The sequence below is a fragment of the Euwallacea fornicatus genome, chromosome 4, assembly GCF_040115645.1.
Source record: "Euwallacea fornicatus isolate EFF26 chromosome 4, ASM4011564v1, whole genome shotgun sequence".
In the NCBI taxonomy this organism is placed as follows: domain Eukaryota; kingdom Metazoa; phylum Arthropoda; class Insecta; order Coleoptera; family Curculionidae; genus Euwallacea; species Euwallacea fornicatus.
The window spans coordinates 5,647,070-5,655,121 of NC_089544.1; the positions used below are offsets into that span (position 1 = coordinate 5,647,070).

Genomic DNA, 8,052 nt, shown 5'->3' on the forward strand with positions numbered 1-8,052 from the left:
CGTAATAAAAAAAACCTTTTCAGTTTGTGAAAATAACAGCGATTTGCTGTACACTTCCTGAAATGTATATACAATTCAAAGCGTAACTTTTTTTCTGGCAGAAGCAAAATGAATGAGATAAACTGCCGCTCAGTTTTATCACAAAATAGACCAATACGTTCAGCTCTTTCAATTTGCACTTATCAAAGCAATATTGCGTATTAAAAACACATATAGTAATATTACTTTAAAAAAGACATAAGCACCCTAATATCAGTAACCATTAAATTCAAATTACTTTTATCGAAGGACAGAGGCATGTCAGAGCAATCTTTTTATAAGGAATTGTTAGAAGTGGGGGTCATAGTCTAGAGGTCTGATTACTAATTCTTTCATTTATTAAGAAAAAACGGTCAATTTTATTTGCCTTTCAGCGAATTTGGACGTGTCCTCTAAACACTCCTAAAATAGACGGACGAGACATACATGAATTTTCCTTAATTATATTCAGGCCTTTCATTCATATCTGCTCATTCATATTTTGCGGTGAATTTACAAAATTATACTGTCCTCTTCTGATATAACCTCAATTTTCTCCCATTTTAGGATAGGCAATAATGTCCCAAGCCCTGTGAGGTTTCTTGTTTCTAAGGCCTTTATCCGGGATGTAGCCACTTCGATACGAGGATAGTCCCAGAAGTAACTGACTTGACATGTAGATGGCGAATTTATTCTTGAAAATTTGCCTTTATTACAAAGACCTAACCTTAAAAAGCTTATGTTTAAAGCTTGAGGGTGCTAGGGCGATTTGTGTCTGTTTTAGACTTGTTTTCAGTGCACGTTTTTAGAGGATCTGTGAATATGGAAAAATTGATCATCGGTACGTTATTCAGTACTTTTATTTAAAATATTTTAGTCCATATAACATCAAAGCGAAGTTAGATTCTACCCTGGAGGAATCCGACCCTACCTTAATAACTGTATAATACTGGATGTCAGAGTTTCAACATGCTCGTACGGACTGCGAAGATGAACTCCGCGGTGGTCGACCCAATAACACTTCAGATTTGACCTCTCCTGATATCGCGATGAAAATCCACAAACCGACACTGGAAAACCGTCGATTAAAATTGAGCGAGTTAGCAGACATGACAAGCATTTGAAAAAACACCATTCATCGCCTTTTGATCGGACAATTAAATATGAGAAAGCTCTGATTATTCATAAATGAACAATAAGAGTGCCGTGAGAATATTTCAAAGAAGTGCTTGACAAAGTTTTGCAGCAATAAAGCTGAATCTTTGTGTCTATGCATAACCATGGATAAAACATAGATCCATCATTTTACAGCTGAGAGGAAGCAGCATTCAAAACAATGCATTCAAAGGAAAGAATCGGCTCCAAAGAAGGCGAAAACTCTTTCATCTGCAGAAAATGTGAAGGTGTCAGTTTTTTGAGATGCACGTGGGATAATTTTTATTGGCCATCTCCCTAGAGGAAAAACAATAAATGAAAGTGAAGACTGTTGCGATGTCTTGATGACACAAAACTGTCTTTTTCGTCAAATACAGTCGCTTTTCCATAATTTATTCGCTCAAACGCTGGAATAAATTTGTATAATATTCCATCGCTTCGGCCCAAAATCAATCAACTTGGTGTCGAAGTGTTTCCTTATCCCTCCTATTCGCCAGATTTAGCCCCCTCAGATTATTTTGTATTTCCAACCTTGAAAAAATGGCTCGGTGGAAAGATATTTGCCAATAATGGAAAGGTGTAGTGAGAGGTTGATGCCTATTTTAAAACATTCGAACATTCTTAATATACAGAGTGTTTCCTAACTACGTGTAAAAAATTTAAAGGCGTAATCCTCTACTGATTTTGAGTCAAAAATGTCTAATAAACATATGTCCGCAAATGCCTTGTTTCCAAGATACAGGGTGTTGAAATGTGACAAGAAAAAGAGATTTTATTTCCAAAATGACTCAATTTGGGTGTTTGAATTTTAGAAAAGACAATTTTTGGGGGAATGCTTTAATGATTAATCATGAGAATTGCTGAAAATCACCACCATTACTCATAAGAGATCCTGTATCACAAAGAAGTTGAAAGAGGTTTTTAAAGGTTTGGTGGTTGGGAGCTTGGTGGTTTGGAAACCTTTCCATGTAAATGCGCCTCGCTGCCAAACACTCACCATCAGCAAGGCCGTAAACAAAAACCATATTGACCATTTCTTGATTAGTGTAATTAGGCATTTGAAAAATTTTCAAAACTGAGGTATAATCTGATTTTTGGGAGGCAGAACTGAAATCTTTCACTTTAGAGAGTAAAACACCAAAATAACATTGACTATCCTGTTTATAGTAGTGGAAGTAGCAAAAAAAACTAACAATAAACAAGTTAATAAATACCACCAAACCTTTAGAAACCTTTAAAACCCTTTTCAACGTCTTTCAGTCAACACCCTGTATCTTGGAAACAAGGCATTTGCGGACATATGTTTATTAGACATTTTTGACTCAAAATCAGTCGAGGATTACACCTTTAAATTTTTTACACGTAGTTAGGAAACACCTTGTATAAACAGGGTATAGAACATTGCTGGGGAAAGTGCGTCAATCTCAAAGGGAACTATGTTGAGAAATAATGGAGTATTTTCCAATTTTTTTTTCTTTCAGTGTTAGGTCGGGTGCTTCTGGGACTGTCGTAAGTTGGAAATGGATGTCTTTATGTTTTCTTTTAAAGAAACATAATTTTTTTCTAGGAGGAATTACTGCCTTTTTCTTCAGTATACATTCCGGATGATCTAATATTTATTTAATTTCCTATCGATGTCTTCAAGCAGGATGTCCCTGTTTTTGATGCACGGTTAGTAGTACCTACTTTATATGTATTTTTAATTTAGTATTTGACCATTCTGCAATAAATACTAGCAGAGGTATTCTCTAGTAAATTATCTATGCAGATCTAGACCTAGATAATATTTCCTCCTCTCCCTCGTTTAATTCTTTGTCCTCTGTTTTTGTTCCACCGCCTCCTTCTGCCAGGTTTTATTACTAGTAATCCTAGATCACCAACCTTCACTATTTTTCGTCTGACATGCTAAATTAACAGCCATTAGAACTGCTATTTAAAGCGAGCGACCAACAGAAAATAAATAAGGCACCTGAATCCGAGAACTTCTCTTCAGCCCAGAAGCTAGTTTTAGCACCACTTGGTGAGCCAGATATGCATGACATTATTGTTTTGGAAAAATTAAGAGGTGTTAGTAAGGGTAAAAACGGAGGCGAATCATCAAATATCGAGATGATATTTTCACACGGTACCGAATATCAAACGTAACAATTTATCGTCATCATAACAATCAGATATTAAAAAGAAACAAGGAAGTTAATGGTTCCTTTTGCTGCATGGGATTTTTTGCCAAAAATTTTAATCAAGGGGATGGACAAGAATAACAAAAAATAAATTATTGAGAGAAAACCCGGAATATAGAGAATTCGATCAACAAATGATATAAGGATATTTCATGCATTAGTTAACTCAATGTTATGGACTAAATAACACATTGGAATAAAGCAACAGTTCCGAAATGTCCGTATATGAGGACCGCTCTATACAAATTGGGTGGTCATGGAAAATTAAATATAATATTCAGGCTAACTATAACATTAAATTTTACTCGTTCATTGCGGTGATTGCAAATACCTGTTCATTTACATATAATAACGTCAAATAATATTGAATCTCATGTTTAATGTTGAGTATTATACAAATACCCAAACTGAAAGCCAAATACGGATCTATTGAGGGCGGCAATGCCATTAGGCTCACAATATTCCCATTTCAGGTATCCTAGAAAATGGCATTCTGAAACAATAAACACCCACGACATTAAGTAAAAGAGCAAACCTTTGTGGGGTTATATTAAGATTAATGGAAGTGAATGTGATCAATGGGGATTAAGGAAGAAATGTGTATTGATTAAAGAAAAAACATCTTTGGGGGACCGGTAAATTGGTCTAACAAAAAACTACCTACACCAACATTAAAATTATAAATAAAGTTGCGAAAAAATATCGACGTATCATCGATAATCGAGCATTCTTGTTTAGGCCCAAAAAATGTCAAAATTATGTTTTCTGACGTGAATTGGGTGTTAAAAGCATGATCAATTTTGGTCAAAAAATGTCGATAAAAACAAAGCTCGCTTTAAAAATGTATTGGTTCAGAAACTATTGTCAAATTGTACTTAAAATTATCACCACAAATTAAGGTATTTGCTTCCCTTTTGGACATGCAAAAATCAATTCAGAGAGCAGCTACTGAAGCCAATACGACATTCCTAGTCATAAAAAGAAAAAATATTTTGATAATTTGTATCTACCTGGAATGATACACTTGGGGAGAAACGGTTGTTTTGCAATCTGCCAGCTAAGAACTAGCTGCTGGATAAGTGCAACTTAAAGGGGCGTTGCTTCATGTTGCCCGAATTTTATACAGGTGTCAAATAATTTCTTGTTTCCATTGCAAATAATTATTCTTCCACTTTTTCATCAATTTGTTATTTTTCAATAAAAGGTACACATATGTGAAAATCTGTTTCAGTTCCCGGAACATAAGTATCTCCATAAGCTTGCCATTAAAAGACTTCTTTAACAGAATGGAATTTGCATTACTCATCACCATACTATTGTTATTGGCGTGATTATTGAAGAAGTTGCGAATAATAATTGTACGTCGTTAAGTGTTTATCTTGCATTATCATGCAGAATCTTATTAGAACATAAAGGTTTACATTATCAACACCGTTCAATTAGATAATTTCAAAAGCGTCTTCTTAATTGAAAGGAGATTTTCAAGTAGCCTTTAAATTTGTCGCGAACTTAAATTTAAAAAATTGAGATCACTCTAGACCCGCAAAACTTCAAATCCGAGCTAGAGCTCTTCTAGCTCTCTTAGTCTTAAGAACAAAATTTCGAACTAACCTGAAAAGAATCTCGCCCTCTCATAGGACCAACAGTGAACAATAACACCTCGCACTTCACTACAGTCAAACGGTAATTTGCATGCGTCAAAAAATGTTACAGTCCCATTACCAAGGACGAGATCTACGTAAAGGGAGCCCCTTAAAAGCTGCAGCAGCCCCAGCTACACCGACCGCAGACATGGAGCCCTTAACTGACTGAAAATCCGGCGTCAACCGCCCTTTACGAAGCCTGTATACATAAACGCCTGCGCCCCAAATTTACCATGAATTTTGTGTAAAGAACAAACTTTTTGGGCACTGATAATAGATAACAGATTAAGATTGCATTGTGCGGTCGACCGAGATTAAGCGAACTTTAATGAGGATTTTTATTGATCGCACAAACAGTGGATTAGAATATGCATTCATCCTTTTGGAACAAAGTTTCCGACACTGGAAATTTCCACCTGCCTAACATTGGCTGAATACTTGTTGCTGGGTGTTTTGTCCAATTTGAAAAGCCAACGATTAATTAACGCGGATGAAACTATGGCCGTTGTTGCAACATGGAACAAAATTAAACTCCGAATAAGTTAAGGTGAACGTTATTTCAGAGCCTTCAACTCCCAATTTGCACTATTTATAAGAGCCATTATACGTTTAGCGAAAACGGTCCCCTGTGTTAAATTGCTCTCACTTAAATATCTTTGGATTTCGGCTTGCTTTACTCTTAAAGTGCAGTTGGCTCTTGTAATTAGAGAACTAGCTGCTATTGTATCTACTTTTCGTTCAGATTATGGTGTTTTATTGGGGGCGAAATGGGATCATTAATGAGGAAGCAACTCGTATTCAGCTATTTTATCTAAATTAATTCTCGTACGCGAATTTTAGTACCAAAATTTCAAAGTCGAGTCCTCTAACTAGGCTTACAGGATTTTGCCGGAATTAAACGAGGATGCTTAAATCTTGGAAATTTTTACAGATGCACTGGCACACGTTAATAAAAAAAACAACAACACAACTCACCTGGTTTCCCAATTACATCCGTAAATTTACCCAATTTGGGAAAATCTTCCCAGAGGTTGACGTCAAAATTACCTGACGCGGTGACTCTACCATATACAAGTTAATGAAACATGCATTATTTTTACGTCATTCGTGGGTCATTTCCTGCGAAAAAAAAACAATTCTACTCCCCAGGTACGAGAATTTGATAGAATTGGTTTCCTTGCAATTAATAAGGATATTTTTTCGTACACTCTTCTATTCGCTATATATCAGCAAAAAAAGAGTGTAAGGCAAAGTCCGAATCTTCTATTCTAAATGAGTGAACTACTAGAAGTGTTCCCTGCTAGCGAAAAATGTACTTAATGCTTTTTGAAATTGATTGAATTGAGGCATAAGAATATTCCGTATTAAAATTTAAAAATTCCGATCATTTTCGGATATACTTGAAAAACCAAAAATTTTTCAAAAACATTTTTATTTGGCCCGTTGTGATCAAACCGGACAAACTATTCTTGTTACACAATTTCGTGGAATTAAAAAAGTACAAATCCACGATTCCTAAAGTTTAAAATTGTTCTATTAAGTTAACTTGAAATGAGATACGAAATATGGGTCTATTCTGTATTCTTTCCGCTTTCTCCTTTCGTATGTTTACTAATCAATATTGTATATTCGCTTTACTAGGCAGAATTTCAGTTACTATTATTTCCCTTTCCTTTCAGTTGCTCCAAGCTTCAGTATTTTATTTGTTGCCTTAGGGAACTTTGCAAAGCAGCTGTTGCAAACCTAGCATTGCCTTCAGCCCATATTGTGTATTATTAATGCTTAATACTTCCGACTAATTCGTATTAATTTTCACTTTATTTGAACAAGTGTTAACAACTTAACGAAAAGAACTTCATATACGGTCTACCCCAGATAAGCATGAACGGCATGGGAATCTCAAAAAGGGTGAGAGGTACAAAATCCCTAAAATTAGGAAAAAGTTGCGCAATTTCAAACAAATTAACAATCTTTGTTTATACCGGCTAAATTCCGAAAGGTTATGAAAATTTCCAGGCGAAAAGTAATTTAGCGATTTACAAATAACTCTTGTATGGTTACAGTTAGAGGACACTTTTTTGAGGACTTGGCAGCAGTGTTGCCAGTTTTTTTGTCACGTCCTCGCTTTCGGAGAACGAATTGTTAAACTTTTGATTTTCACGTAAGCGTAAAATTAAATATTTTCATTTTTAAACTCGTCATAAATTTCTTTTTTCAGTCATATATCATATGGCTGAAATATATTTCTAAGAAATATATATAGTATATTTCTTAGAAAATCTATGTTATTGTTTTTGTATCTAAGTTATAGCTATGAAAGCAGTTTTTTAAAAGTGAACTATGATTTTGACTTATAACAATGGTACACAGTGAATAAATAATTAAATGGTATGAAACAATCAAAAATATTTTAAAAGTGTAAAACTGTAAATTCGTTTTACTCGTGCGTAATTATAGTTCCCTACGCATATTCTTAAAATCAATATAAACTAAGAAAAAAAAATTTAATGAAATTATGTTTTTAATAACAACAATACGACTAAATTTAGATTAAATAGAACATTCAAATTATAACATATGTTCAAATAAACCGCCATTATTTTCCAAACATAAATATGTGGTTTTCCACGTCAAATCAGGAACTCTGTTGAGCATTTCAGGGGTAATCATGACGAATGCCTCTTTTACACATACTTGTAATTGTTCTGCGGTTTTAAAACTTGAGTGTAAATTTTGTTTTTTATGCAATCTCAGAAGAAAAAGTCCAATGGAGTTATATCCGGAGATCGCGCGGGCCACAAGATGTCATTATGAGTTCTAATAAATCTTCCTTGAAACGGCCCAGTCGTAAAACCAAAAGTTTAACAATTTATCTCCGAAAGTGAGAACCAAATAAGAAAACTAGTAACATTACTAAAAAGTTTTCAAAAAAGTGTCTCGATAATGAAAAACTTTCATTCCTGTAACTGTAACCGGTTAAGAATTATTTGAAAAAAACGAAAATCGCTTTTATAACCGTTCGAAATTTAACCGGTATAAAAACAGATTATTAATTT

At 34.5% G+C, this 8,052-nt stretch overlaps 1 protein-coding gene across 1 annotated transcript in view; it reads right to left on the reverse strand.

Annotated features, from left to right (window-relative positions):
- Positions 1-5,147, reverse strand: part of stg1 (stargazin-like protein) — a 273,000-nt gene extending 267,853 nt beyond the window's left edge. The window contains exon 1 of the mRNA XM_066281608.1: positions 4,965-5,147. The gene's annotated coding sequence lies outside the window, so the exon portion shown is untranslated. The remainder of the gene's footprint in view (positions 1-4,964) is intronic.
- Positions 5,148-8,052: the final 2,905 nt, after the last annotated feature.